Source organism: Corvus moneduloides, chromosome 13 (genome assembly GCF_009650955.1).
Source record: "Corvus moneduloides isolate bCorMon1 chromosome 13, bCorMon1.pri, whole genome shotgun sequence".
Lineage (NCBI taxonomy): Eukaryota > Metazoa > Chordata > Aves > Passeriformes > Corvidae > Corvus > Corvus moneduloides.
Genome location: NC_045488.1, coordinates 20,406,470 through 20,420,310, shown reverse-complemented (window position 1 = coordinate 20,420,310; position 13,841 = coordinate 20,406,470). Strand labels below are relative to the sequence as shown.

General features: G+C 54.8%; 1 protein-coding gene across 3 annotated transcripts in view; it reads right to left on the bottom strand.

Moving 5' to 3' along the window:
• Nucleotides 1-10,549, bottom strand: part of ZNF609 (zinc finger protein 609) — a 64,916-nt gene extending 54,367 nt beyond the window's left edge. For all 3 annotated transcript variants that reach the window (XM_032123385.1, XM_032123382.1, XM_032123383.1), the window contains exon 1: nt 10,462-10,549. The gene's annotated coding sequence lies outside the window, so the exon portion shown is untranslated. The remainder of the gene's footprint in view (nt 1-10,461) is intronic.
• Between the last annotated feature and the right edge of the window lie 3,292 nt (nt 10,550-13,841).

The window sequence follows — 13,841 nt, the reverse complement described above, 5'->3', positions numbered from 1 at the left end:
GGCTGCACACACACCTAGAGACAGTTCTTCCACCAGAACAGCTCCACTTCCAAAAGGTAGCAAGGAAACTGCACCAGCCCCTGGCTCTATGTGCTAAAACCGGCGCAGGATGCTCAGAACCCACCAAGCCCGTGCCACTCCGGCCTTCTCTGCCAGTTACCGGAGGCCAGGAGACCAAAGCTGGGAAGGACTGACTGCCCAAGGGTGGTGAGACGTAGGAGAAAGCTCTTCTGGCAGCAGCCAGCCCACACATAGGGAGACTGTCTCATAGCCATGTGCTCCAGCCTGCAGCGCTCCAGGATCAGCCTCTGGTGGCTTCCAGACATGACCGACTGCAATTTTCACCCTGATTAACTCTCAGGAATGCCTGCAAGAAGGAGCGGCAAAGAGGACAGGGAAGGCGGGAGGGGAAATCTGCAGGACGCAGCATTTCCTCCGGCGGGCACAAGGCAGGGAGCCGGGGGTTTGGTGAGATGGTTGCTCCAGCCAGCAGCAACCCTGGAGAGCAGAGCCCTCCGCTCCCTCCCGAAAGAACCAAAGGCAGCGGCGTGGAAGGGATGCTGCCCTCCCAGCTTGCCAAACCCCCAAAGGGCTCCCCACAAGCCCCCAGCTGAGGCAGCAGCAGCACTAGGGGCTGCAGTGCCGAGGCCATTCCTCCAGCCGCTGGCAGCCAGCCGGCTGCTCTCCCCATCCGCTGCCTCTGCACAAGATCCCTTTTTGTTTCCTTTTACGACTAAAGAAACTCAGGGCAGTGGGGGGGAACACACTGCCTAACCCGCGCTGCCGCGCTCACTCCCCACTCAGCTCCTACCGCCGTGCCTGTAATCCCCCAGCTGGGCTTGTTTGGGTTGGATTTTTGTTAAGTAACTCCCATGTCTTTTCTGCAGATTTCTTTTTAAGATGTTCCCTTTCTCCCCACCCCCTCTCTCTAGAGCTGGGGGAGAGAGAAGAGAAGAGAAGAGGAAAAAAAAGAGAGAAAAAAAGAGAAATGTTGAACGCGAGCCAGCTGGCACGAACAAGAGGAGACGGAGAAATCTGCACAAAGGAGCTTCCTCACTCACTTGCTGCTTTCAGCTCAAGAAATCACGCAGGGGAGGAGAGTTCGCTCTCCCCCAGACATCAGTCAGGCCGTAGCAGACAAAGGAGATTTGCCATGACACCCTCCAGAACTGCCACCCAACAGGGGCAGGATCCCTCCACCGCCTGCACCCCGCGGGAGTCCGAGCTGTTGCAAAACACGCCAAGGCGCAGGGCTTCAAAACAAGCTGTTCAATGTGGAATTAAGCAAGATTTTGAATGGAGGAGCTGTGCTCCTGCCTCTGCGCTCACACAAGGTGCCGGGAGAACTTCATCGGCTCTCAAGGCTGAGCGGGACGGCACCAGCAAGCTGCCAGGAGGGAGGAAGGCTGAACCCAATTTGAATAAAATGGAGCCACCCTTCTTTTTTTAACATGGAGGTGCACCCCATCAAGACTACATCTTCCAGCATGCACTGCAGCCAGAGCGCCCAGAGAGACACCGACAAACTTAGGCCAGGACTCCCAAGTTTCCGAAGGCTGAGCCTTGACACTGGAGATGAACCTGAGACAGGGCAGCACTCGAGCGATGAGTCATTTGTTGGCATTCTTGAGAAAAGCTTGAAATACTTCAGTCCAGGCATGACAAAAGCAGGACAGATAAGGTCACTGGAAGAGGCTGGAGATGGAGGAAAGTGGAGAGGTGAGCAGAGACCACTTTGGTGCAGGGCAGCCAGGCAATCACCCTACCTGAAGCAAAGCTCCAGAGACTTAGCCACAACACCCATCTGCTCCCAAATACACACTCAGACCTCAACTTCACATTCATCATCAGGCAAAAGATGCTCCTGGGATCAAAATTCAACCTCACACCCACTCCCATTCACTCATTACTTTAAAACATTACTTTTATAGCAACACTCCACACAACTGCAGCACATGACAATGTCCAGCAAAGCTGTCAATACAAAAGACAGGCACACGGTGCCTGTGTGTTTGAAGAAAATACAAGAATAGCTAAAACCTAGCGTTTGCTTCTTGACACTTCTATAATCCGAACACCACGAGGATCAACTTGATCTGGGGCTGAAAAACCCAGGGTTCTTGAATATGCCTGACTAGCAAAGCCAACGTTGTGAGAACCCCTCACTTTCCTCAACTCCCAACAGGCTACACGCTGCCCTGATACACAAGGCACACAGAAAGGGAGAACACAAAGAGGACCAAGAGTTCCAGGCTTTCCTTTGTATCGTGAAACAGGGAAAACTGAAACAAGGACCTCTTTAATCCTCCCATCAGTCTTGCAAGTGTCATCACCAAAGTCCAAACTTTTTGTCTATTCATGCTTCGAGAGCCTGCAGTTCTTCAGATTTAGTTATTTGATTTTTGATGTCTCTCAACTTATGCATTCTTTTCAAGGTACTACTTCTGTACTGAATAAAACACAGTTCACATTTCCTCCACCAACTCATAACAAAGTCCAAGAGCTTCATATTTCAAGAAAACTACCAGCAAGAGAACCATCACGTGGTCCTCAGCACATGGTCCTCAGGTCAAGCAGGAGGCATACTGATACCTACAGACCCACGTGAAGGCACCAAACCCTCAATTCCATTCCTGTGAAGGACGGCTGGCAAACAGCACCTTTCTGGAACATCTGCTCACTCTCTGCCAAATTGCACTGCTGGAGTCACTTCGGTGGGAAGCTGAGCAAGCACCATCGTTACACACAAGCCTGAAACGTACATGTCTACATGACTTGGGTCATAGAGCCGTAGAGCAGAGCAGTTGGAAGGGACCTTGAAAAGTCACCTGCTCCAACCTTTTGTGGAAAAGGGAGATCAGGTGAGATTATCCACCACCCTGTCCAGTCACATCTTGACAACCTCCACTGGCATGGACTCTTACTGTGTCCCAGAGGGAGCTGTTTCAGGAATGACTGTAAAAAATTTCTTTCTTATGTTGAGATGAAACCTCTCCCAGTACAATTTTTATCTGCTGCCCCTCGACTTCTCCGTATGGCTCACCTTTGTAGCTGCCCTTAAGTCCAGCAATGTTCTGCACACACAGCACCCCTGCAGAGAGCTGACAGACCTCCTGCCAGGCAGGAGTCAGGTTTGCAGGAAAGGCCGCAGTGCTAGGATAACACAGTGGTACAGACTCGAGGGGCATCAAGCACAGCACGAGCAGGGGCAAGAGTCATGCCAGCGCTTTGTTACAGCTCTGACAGCACTGTCCTGTGTGAGCCGTGTCCCCTTCCCAAGCCTCTGCCATGGAGATGAGCAGGGAGTAGCAAGGCTCAGGCTCTGGATCACAGCCTGCTCATCAAAAATGCCACGATAGACATCTTCCAGGAAGCATGACCTTGCACACTCTAAAATCTCAGGCAGCTGAATATGGCTGAGATCTTTCTCAGCACACACATTCACAAGCACAAACTGGTGCCCGGTATCTAAACTTCCGGCTGTATAGGGAAAGAGGAATTGAAAAACCCACATGTGTGGGAGAAAAAGTATTCAATAGGTAAAATGACAGAGCAGCTTCCCTCCTGCAAGCTCAACTCTCAGATCTACCCTGCATCAGGGCTGCCCGACAAGGATTTACCCCTCACTGTTGAGTCTGCATGCTGGAAGATACCCATGTGGAACTGCCATGCCCAGACCTGCACACAATGGTTTATCAATAACCAGAAACACAGCTCCATCTTCACCCAAAATCTGCATCCCCTGCTCTCCCCGTGATCCTCATGTGCTGCCCATTGGTGTCATAGCATCACTGGCACCCAGCAGGTGCCCAGCAGGCACTGGCAGCGCCACAGGAGTAGAGCAGCAGCGCCACAGGGTCCAGCTGTCGAAGGCTGACACACGGGCCATTGGCAGCTACCCGGTGGCAAAAGCAGAGCAACACCATGAGCAATAACCAGCCAGGACTAACCTGGAAGCCCTTTGGGTGAGTCTAACCCAGACAAGCCAGTGCATTCTGGCAGCACCTGACACGGCCCTGGTGTTCCTTTAACACCACAAAGGCGAATCATTCTTGTTGAGCCCAGCCAGCCGTGTCACTGCTGGCTGGTGCCAAAAATAACATTAAACACTCAAAACGAGATATCTGAGCCAATCTGCTTGGCACTGCAATGCTTCCCATAGGGATAAACCTGGGGAATGGCTGTCCCTTGAACAGAGAGCTGGTTTCCACTGGGAAAGTGGAAGAGCTGTGTGGATTTAAAACCAGTGCAGTTACATTCCTGCTAACCCCAACACAGAAGTGAACTGATTTATGAGAGGCTCAAAGGTATCTGAACTGGTGGCCTGTCCTTTCACGCAGCCTAGAAGCAGGTAGAGGGCACGTAAAAATAACCCAAGAGGTTCCCAAACTTCAACACTCCATGCAGGCTGGAAGATCGCCAGCAGCAAGAGGAAGCAGCAAGATGGATGTGACCAGGAAAGATCCTCAAAGCATTAGTCACGGAGATGGGAAGAAAGAAGACCTGGTGAAGACCAAAGACAACCAACAGGCATAAATAACCACTGGAGTAAGTGCCAGAAAAGGGAGCTTGCCCTTTTCCCCTGCTCACCCAATGGTGTCAGCAGGGATGCAGAAAGGCAGCCGGGTGCCGGCAGCATCCCGAGCTCAGGGTGCTGGTGGGAGCAGGGTGGGCGCTACTGAACCAGTCACCAGCTCCCTTTCCCTACAAGGCTCCGGAGGCAGCCTGGCTCCTCACCTTGCTCCTGGTCTCCCTGCTGGCCCCCAGCCCCATCATGAACCCAAACTGGGTTCTCATGGTCACAAGAGATGCAGGTATCCAACAAGGATCACCCTTCACAGAGGTACAGCAGGAACAGCAAACCACTGGCTGCACTGCCACTCTGCAGCAAAGTCAACATCTCTTTTCCATCTTCTTCATCCAAAGGAAGAGCACTGCAGTGATCCCAGCTGAGCAGTGTCCCTCAACAGGAGAGGGGCACAGCAGCACTGGTTGGAGAGGACCGACAGCTGCTGGCTTGCTTGCTCCCAGGGAAGGGAGAGCTTCTGGGCTTTATTTCCTTTATCTTTCCTTTTAGGAGCAGAGCATGCAGCCAGCCTTGGCTGTTTCCCAGCCTTCTGAAGAGGATGAACATCTCTCCACCGCTCCAAAACCAAAGGAGCTGCCACTTCACCTATTAATGCCTTTAATTCCCTTCATTCGATAACCAATTAGGGCACCTTGGCTCCCAAAGCTGAGGCTCCGTTTGTACCAAGGCCAGTGCGCACGGCTGTAATCCCTCTTCCTGTCACATCATCAGCCTGGGAACACTTTGGGAAAAAAACAACCAGACTGTGAAGTAAAGGAGGAGGGAAGGCAGATGCAGACAGGGACAAATGCAAGCAGAGCAAGTACCATGCCGAGAAATCCCTTTTTTTTTCCCTGGGAGGGATAATAAATAGGTGTATCTCCTAGATTAATACAGCGCATTTGTGGAGCTCTGATATCTATCAGAAAGTTGCTAATTCGTGCTAATGACCCATTGCAAATTGCTGAATTTTGTGAATTAGCCAGCACACAGGAATACAATAAAACCCAACGAAAACCATGCATCAAAGCGGGCTGGGCTTATTTGGGGAGTCCTAGTGCACTTGGAATTACTTGTGGCAATGGATGCAGAGGGAAGGTGCAGATTAGATGTGAAACCCCCTCAAAAATAAACAAGAAATCCTCAGGACAAGAAGAAATTTCAACAAGGCTACTAAGCCTTCGGGGAAGGAGAAGTAATTCTCCCAGAGATGAGCAAGATTCGTCCTCTCCTATTGGATTCACGGTGGTTTCTGTTAGTGAAGTCATTACACACCTCATTTTCACTCCTTTAAAGCTGCACAGCACACTCCTCCTGATCCGCCCTTCATCCCCTTGGAGGAGCACCAGGAAAACTCCAAGTCAAATCTTTGGACCCACTTGAACCAACAATGCTCTGTTTAATCCAAACCACAAATGGGCTCAGCAAATTCATTAAAATCAATTTTGTTATCAATAAATCAGCATAGCCCCATTGCACATGATGGAGCACTGTAGAGATCTCATCATTCCAGCCTGGAAGAATGAGCGGCCCAAGAACAGCTTAGAGGGGAAATCCAACGCCACAAAACCTTTCTGTGCTTGGGGAAAGAGCAGCATAAAGCAACGTCATCCTTCCTTTTCTTACGCCATGAACAAGGCAATGAATTGTAGAAGTTGGGCATTTAATGTTTCAATACAAAATATCAAGGTCGTCCTGAAATTATCCTTATTCATCCACAAAAAATTGCACTTGCATCCTTTCATACCCCTCACACCACATCTGAGCTGACGCTCAGCAGCTACGTCAGTGGGTTTTGTGAATGTGAAGGACACTCAGCTGCGGAGAAAACAAAACAACCTCTTGGGCTCGTCTCAAAAACTGATTTTTCACCCAAATGCAGACGGGAATTGGTTTCCTTTGAAGAAAAAAATCAATCACAAGAGCAACTTGAGTCCCAGAGCAAGTTTCCTGGTCAGGCAGCCATTCCCTATTTTCTTACTGTAAGATTGTTCAAGCTCAGCCTCACTCCTTCCTCTGACATCACGTCATACCTCAAGGCACCGACCCTCGGTAGCAGGAAAGTGCATCTGCATGGCAAAATAAGCCATATCCCAGCGGGATCTCTTTTCCTGCCCTTTCCCAACACAAAGCAACACCCTTCCTCATCCAAGTCAACCCAGCATGGGAACACAGAGCAGACCAGTTGCTGCCAGGGTGGCCAAAGCTCTGGTTCAGGAGCCACATGTGGCCACCAATGAGCTCCCAGGACAGTTGCATGCTCTAAGCCAGTTCATCTACCTACCCCTGATCTTAGAAAAGGTCCTTCACGCCCACACAGGCTCCTCAACACACACCCACCCCAACCCCAAACCCTGATGGAGTCAGGCAACCCCATGCAAGGGCATCCTCATTCCTCCACCCACTGCCACAAGCACCCAAATTAGGATGTTCCCAAGTAAGCAAGCAAGACCCAAGGGAAAAGGACAAGCTCTCCCCATGTCCAGAGAGCCCATGAAGCACCAGAAGAGGCATCACAGGAGAACTGCAGACAGCCTGGGCCATCTCCAGGTGCTTCAGAGACTTTGGTACTTCCCAAAAAATATCTCCACAAACCACCATCAGTTGCAATGGAATACAGGTTTGGGAACAGACACGTGACTCTCCCAAACCCAAGGCTGGGGAACCAGCAGTCTATATGCTGCAGGAAGCCTGCTAGGATAACCATGGACTTCTCCATGACCTCAGTGGGCAACCACCCCACGGACTCCAGCACTGATCCACTTGCTGCCTTCACCGCATACAAGCAACCAAGCAGGGTTAAACTGTCACCAGCTCCTGGCAAGGTCATCTGCAGCCTCACCTCCTCTCCGCAGGGAGCCAGCATCTGACGCACTCCCCAGGAGCATCTGCCCCCAGAGGGTCCCTGTCTCTGGCCAGGAACACCAGCAACAGAGCCAACACTCAAAGGGCATCGCTGCGCACGCAGGATGTCACACAGCCCCGGAACAACATACCTGGGACCATAAATACCATCTTATTTACATAATGCTCTGGATAAAGGGGACAAAGAGGCTTATTGCATTACATCTGGGACTAGTATTGCATCAGCACCCACAGGCCCTAATCCCAGTCGGAGCCGTGCCGTGCAGTGGCCTCAGGACAGTGCCGAGGTGCATCCCCACTCCCAGCCCGGCCAAGGTCGAGCTCAAGACTTTTCCTCTTCCCACCACAAGAATGCAGAGAAAGATCCCTACACCATGGAAATGCCAATTAAATCAGGCACGACACGTGACTTTGGTCCTCAACCACCATCAGCTGAGCCCAGGAGTGGGATCCCAGATGTGGGTCTCCACCCTGTCGTGGCCTGGACACAACACACAGACAACGACTTTGTCTGGGGAATGAAGCCCACGTGGAAGTGCTACAAAGACAGGCAGGTCCTGGTTTTTTTTTAATGTATGCAATCACAATTAAGAATACACTGTAAATATAACCTGGAGGCAATTTTTGATTCAAGGCAGCCCTGTTCTCCAAGAGAATAAACCAGACGGAGCGAACTCTGGTCCATCCTTCTTGTTAATTCAAAATAAAGACACACAAGCTGTTGGGTAGCTCCAATACCATGTGAGAACACCTCAACCGCCTCTGCGAGCCCTTTCTTCCCAGAAATGCACCTTTTCAGCTCAATTTACAGGGAAAAAGCTTTTGAGGCAGCAGAAGCAATGCCGTCACCACCGACATCCGACAAACCGGGTGCAAGGAAGCGTGAGGGGACTTTGCAACTGAGGCAAGGGAGGGATTATTTGGGGCTACCACCCAGCACAGGGCTACAGACGGACAGATGGATCCCCCCAAAAACTCAGGCCGCTTTCAGCAGGCACAGAGATAACAAGTGTGTTAAGAGATACCTCCATGCACACACACACCGGCCCCTGAGGCTAACAAGCAGCCTAATGGCGACTCACCAAACACACAGACCGAGTGCCTGGCTTGGAGAAAGGAATAAAACCCCCTCCCCGTGCTCTGGCCATACTCAATTACAGGTCATTACAACTTGCTTGATAATTAATTTCCTCCAGTGGCTCTAACGAGAGGCAGCCCTTGCCCTGCACACCAGGCCAGCCCAGGTGAAACATTAAATCCTTGTCCTTTTCCACCACAGAGACGCCGCACTCTCGGTGCTGCACACGTCTCCCTTCTCCTCCTCACAGGAGAGGAGAAAACCTCACTGGATGAATGAGGGCATAAAAGGGCAAGGATTTGTGTTTTGCAACTGAAACAGCTTCAAAATAATAAATTATAAATTATTTCTGGTCAAGAGTTAATCAATAAAATCAGCTGCCTGGATTTTCTGACTGCCATGCATGTGCGGTCGCGTACTGCCAACAAAGAGCTAGAAATGTGCAGCATAATCCGATGCTGGAGTCACTGCACAAAGCATGGAAATAGGTTTTCCTGAGGATGTCCAGGCGAGGAACTGCCTGCGCACGATAGAGCCCAAAAGCCACCCCCGACACCAGCATCCATGGATATTCTGAAGGAGGGGGAAAGAGCCCACGGGGCTTTTCGGTGCACGCTTTGGAAAATGAGTGTCTAACGCCTCCTCCAAGGGAAAGGGCCTTCCCAGAAAGGAGGGAAAAAGGAAAGGCAAAAGGAAGGCTGCTGGGAGATGGAGGGGAGCCAAATCTCGCAGACCAGACCTGAACCTGTGACCTTCCCCGTGTACACAACGGGCGGGAGAGCGCACGGCAGGAGTGCTTGCCCCGCCGGCCGCCCCAGCCCTCGCGGGACACCCGGCCACGTTGTCACCGGCGGGGTCACCTCCGGATCGGCCCCGCTGGCCAACGGGGGCTCGAAGGACTTGAAAGAGGGCGGCTTGTCCTGCGGCACCGGGCCGCCGGCACACGGCCCGGCCCCAGGGGTGATGCCCGGAGGGGCTCCGCTCTCGGGGTCTGACCCCCCCACAAACTCACAGGAACTCGCTAAACGCATTGGGGAACATTTAATCTTCCCGGGATTTGTGCCGAGAAGCCCCTGCCGGCACTACAAAAGAGCTGGGGTCCAGGGAACCTCCGCTCCCGCGGTCCCTCTGCTCCTGTACCCCCCAAACCCTCCCTGCACAGAGACGGGGGTCAAGAGAGGTGACCCCCCCCTCCGCCCAGGAACACCGCTATCCCCTCGGGACCCCCCTCCCCGCCTGCATCACCCCCCCCAACCCCGATCCTCCCCGCAAAAGCTGGCACGGCGGTGACCCCACGCAGGGGACACCCCCTCCCTGCAGCCGTGGGGACCCCGGGACCCTGAGCGCGACCCTCGCGATGCCAAAGCCGGGCCCCGCATCTCTCGGGGGGACCCGACCCCCAACGGCCACGACACCCGCGGGGGCTCCTTCCCAACGGCCACGGGAGGGACCCGCAACCGCCCCCGTGGTCCCGGGGGGAGGCACCCGGAGCTCCATCCCCACGGCCAGAGGTGAGGGAGGGGGAGGCACACATCCCCGTCCCCAATGGTCGCAGGGGTGGGGGGGGCACACAGACCCCCGTCCCCAAGGGTCCCGGGGGGGGCCCAGCCCCATTCCCAGGGGTCACGGGGGGGGGGGGGGGGAGGGGGCACTGAAACCCCCGTTCCCAGTGGTCCCGGAGAACGGGTACCCAGAGCCCCGTCCCCAAGGGTCACGGGGAGGGGGGGGGGGGGGGGGCACAGCCGCGTTCCCGGGGGTCACAGGGAAGAAGGGGGGAGGGCACATATCGCCGTCCCGGCGGTCACGGCGGCGGCCCGGGCCCAGCCCGTGCGGAAGGGGCGGGTGGGGGGGGGGGGGGGGTGCCCGAGGCGAGCCCCAACTGCCGCCCCCCTCACCCCCACCTCCCCGAGGCTGGGCGGCGTGGCGCGGGGCCGGCCCGGCGCGCACTCACCCGGTCGCTGGGGTGTCCGCCCTAGGTGCGCTCCATGCGGGCCGGGGCCGGGGCCGGGGCCGGGCCGGGCCGGCCGGGGCCGCCACGCGCTGAGGCCGCGCCGCGCAGGCCGCGCCGGGTCCGCCGGGCGGGGCGGGGCGGGCGCGGCGCAAAACGCGGAGGGCGGAACGCGGAGCGGCGTCCCCGGGCGGCGGGAAAACACGGAGCGGATTTGCCGCCCGGAGGATCGGGAGCCGGAGCGAGACAAAGCCCGGAGCGGCGCATTCCCTGCCCTAGGAGGCGGAGCCCCCGTGGTGCCACCTCGGAAATGGGGGGGGGGAAATCTTTTGGGGGTGTTTCACGCTCTGAGCGGTGTCTTGTGAGACCTCAGCCCGGCACAGTCCCCCCAAGGCCATGCTTTTAGCTCCCTGAGCCAACACAGAAGGGCGGGGGCAGGGGTCATCACCACCCCGGGGCATCCACACCTACCCCAAACCCACCACATCGTGCCCCACGCTGCCACTTTCCCCTTCCAAACACTCTCCTGGAAAGAGCACCTGGGTCCCCAGCCGTTTTCATGCCCTGGAGGTGACATGTCCCCTAAACCCTCTGCTTCCCACCCAAAGTCTCAGCACTGGCCCTGCTGTCCAGGGAGAAAATTCCAGCTCATCTCAACCCTGGCCCCTGGACACCCCAAAACCTCCCAAAGCCTCAGCATCAGCCCCCCAGTTCGGTGAGGAAATTTCGGTTCACCTCAGTGGGGATGCCCCAGTCCTGTCTCCAGGACACCCCAAAAGCAGGAAGGTGAACTGGTGTGGCGAGCTGTGCCAATGGGAGATGGGATGCAGGATCCAAGCTGGATATGTCAGTGCCTGGAGCAGGAACATGCAGGAATTCTCCGAGTCCTGCAGATGGAGAGGGGAGCACCAACTCCATCCGCCCACTCAGGGGCTGCTGTGGGTATTCCAGCCCGGAGAGATGCCACCATTTCTTGAGTGTGCCACCATCCAGTGTGGTTTCAGGAAGGCACCGAAGGAGATGCCGATTTTTTCTGATGCTTTTTGTCCCAAACAAGGACAACACAAGACCCAAATCCCTGGCAAAGGAGGTGATGCTGAGAAGGCCAGAGGTTTGGGTGTCTCTCTGGCTTTTGGGGCTGGTGCAGGTGGGAGGGAGCCAGCAGATGTTTAAAGCAACAGGAGAAGAGGGATGAGAAGAGAATTCTTACAGCCCAAAAGAGAGAAAGAGGAGAAATGCTTCCTTATCCTGATGAAGAGGAAAAACTGTTCTCGCACACCAGAGAGTCAATGCTGACAGGCTCCAAGACAACTTGTATTAATAAAACCAGGTCCGTTTTTACTGAAGTGTTTTCAAGGATTGGGTAAAAGGTTTTCTGGGCATTTGGTGTTGATGTTCAGCAAATCTCAGACCAGGAATGGTGCTTCCAAGGGTGGAAAAACCAGCGTCAGACAGGAACGCAGGACAAACCAGGGATGGGTCAGTGCATCTTTCCTGGCAAAATTGTGATGCCACTAACACAGGAGGAAAATAAAACCCCTGCCAGGCAAGGCAGTTCCATTGGGAATGATCTCAGCTTTGCTGCAGTGACACGAGCAGGGCCTGTGATCCAGCAGGGATCCCACGGAATCCTACAGACAACGGTGGATGTGAAACCCTTAGGGATTGAAACCTGCAGGCACCAGGTAGATATGAGCTGTAAGTGACAAAGGACAGGGAGGTGACAAGGCAGCTGCCACTCTAGGAGGTGGATGCAGGAGATGGATCTGGCTTAATATGGAGCCAAATCATGGGCTCATATTACAGCCTGGCTCAGGCATGGGATGGGTGACCCATCTGGGGAAGCAGCACCTCGGGATAGGGATTTTAACAAGCACTAGGCGTGATGGGCAGGTGGGATTTTATGGGATGACAGAGCTGGTACAAGATCCCACTTTGCCATGGTCTTGTCTGATGGTGCTGCATTCCTGGGACAGAAGCAGGAGCTGCGGCTGCACCACCTGGAACCAGCCTGGCACCTCCTCCCTGGGTGCTCAGACTTGCAACCCTCTGTGTCCTGCCTCTCCCACACAGCCCACAAGGAAGGCCTCTCCTGCCTCCTTCTCCCCAAGGCACCAGGACCCCAGGATGACTCCCCAAGCCCCCCATCCCTTTCCAGCTCTGCTCCTATTGGCACTGTAGATATTCCCCATCACTCTCAAGGGACATCCACCAAGACAGTAGGATCTCCATGTAACAAGAGTGCAGGGAAGTCTCCAGGAATCCCAGCACAGCTGACTGGACCATAGTGGTGGGACACAAGGGACAGAGCGGATGGGGGGATGGAGCCAGAGGAGGAAGGAAGCAGGAGAATCCCATTGCCCTTGGCCACACTGAACAGCAGCTCCCCCACCGTAAACTCTGTGCTGATCGCGGGCAGCTCAGGGCTGAAACACCCGCGAGAATTTTCCCACCGAGGAATAATGTGGGTGGGCTTGGATCCAGCCCCACCCTTTTCAGCACCTCAGAGATCCCACAGGCAGCAAATGGAGCCAGAAGACAACTCCCAGGGCAAATGGCATGGGATGATTTCCAGTGCTGCAGCACGAAGGCTTCACACCCTCCTCCTCCTCTCCCATGGGGCAGAGGGCTGGGACAACCGACACCCAGGGACTGTGGCAAGCAGTCGAGCTGGCAGCTCCCACCACATTCCTGGGAAAGAGGAGGAGAAGGGATGCTGGGAGTGCTGGGGGGTCACTCCATCCCCCCCCAGAGCAGGGTGGGCTCAGGGTAATGAGGAGGAACTCTTAGACCATGGCAAGGCCTGGAGCCCCGCGGCACAAAGGGATCACAGCCCAGTGCATGATGAGCACGGACATGGCAACATGTGGAAAGGCTCAGTGTGAGGGAGTAGAGAAAAAGGCAAAATTCAGCTTATTCCAAAGGTGTTCTACACAGCTGCTGGGGGCCAGGTCTTGGGGGGTGGCTGCTGCCTTGGTACACATCAGCAGAAGGATGTAGGGTTGGGCACTCAGCAGTGATCCCAAAGGGCTGGAAGAGCACCTGTGAGCAGGCACAGAGCCCACCTCTAACCCCAAACCTCCCATCCCCACTTGGCAGGGCTCAGGATCTCTGGCTGTTGGGAGCCATTCCCCTCATCCTCTCAGCTTCTTGCCCTTCTTCTCCATGTGCCTGGCCTCATCCAGCCAAAAATACCTCAAGGCACTCTTTGGAAAGGGAGATCCTGCCAAAGCCAGGACGGAGCTGGGCTGGCCGCTGCCGGTGAGCTCCCCATGCTCGTTCTGGGATCCGCTGCTCCTGGGGGGACCAGTGATTGTTGAACCCCATCCTGTCAAGCTCCATCTCCCACCCACCCTTGTCTGCAGTGCGGGACCTCCCCGGAA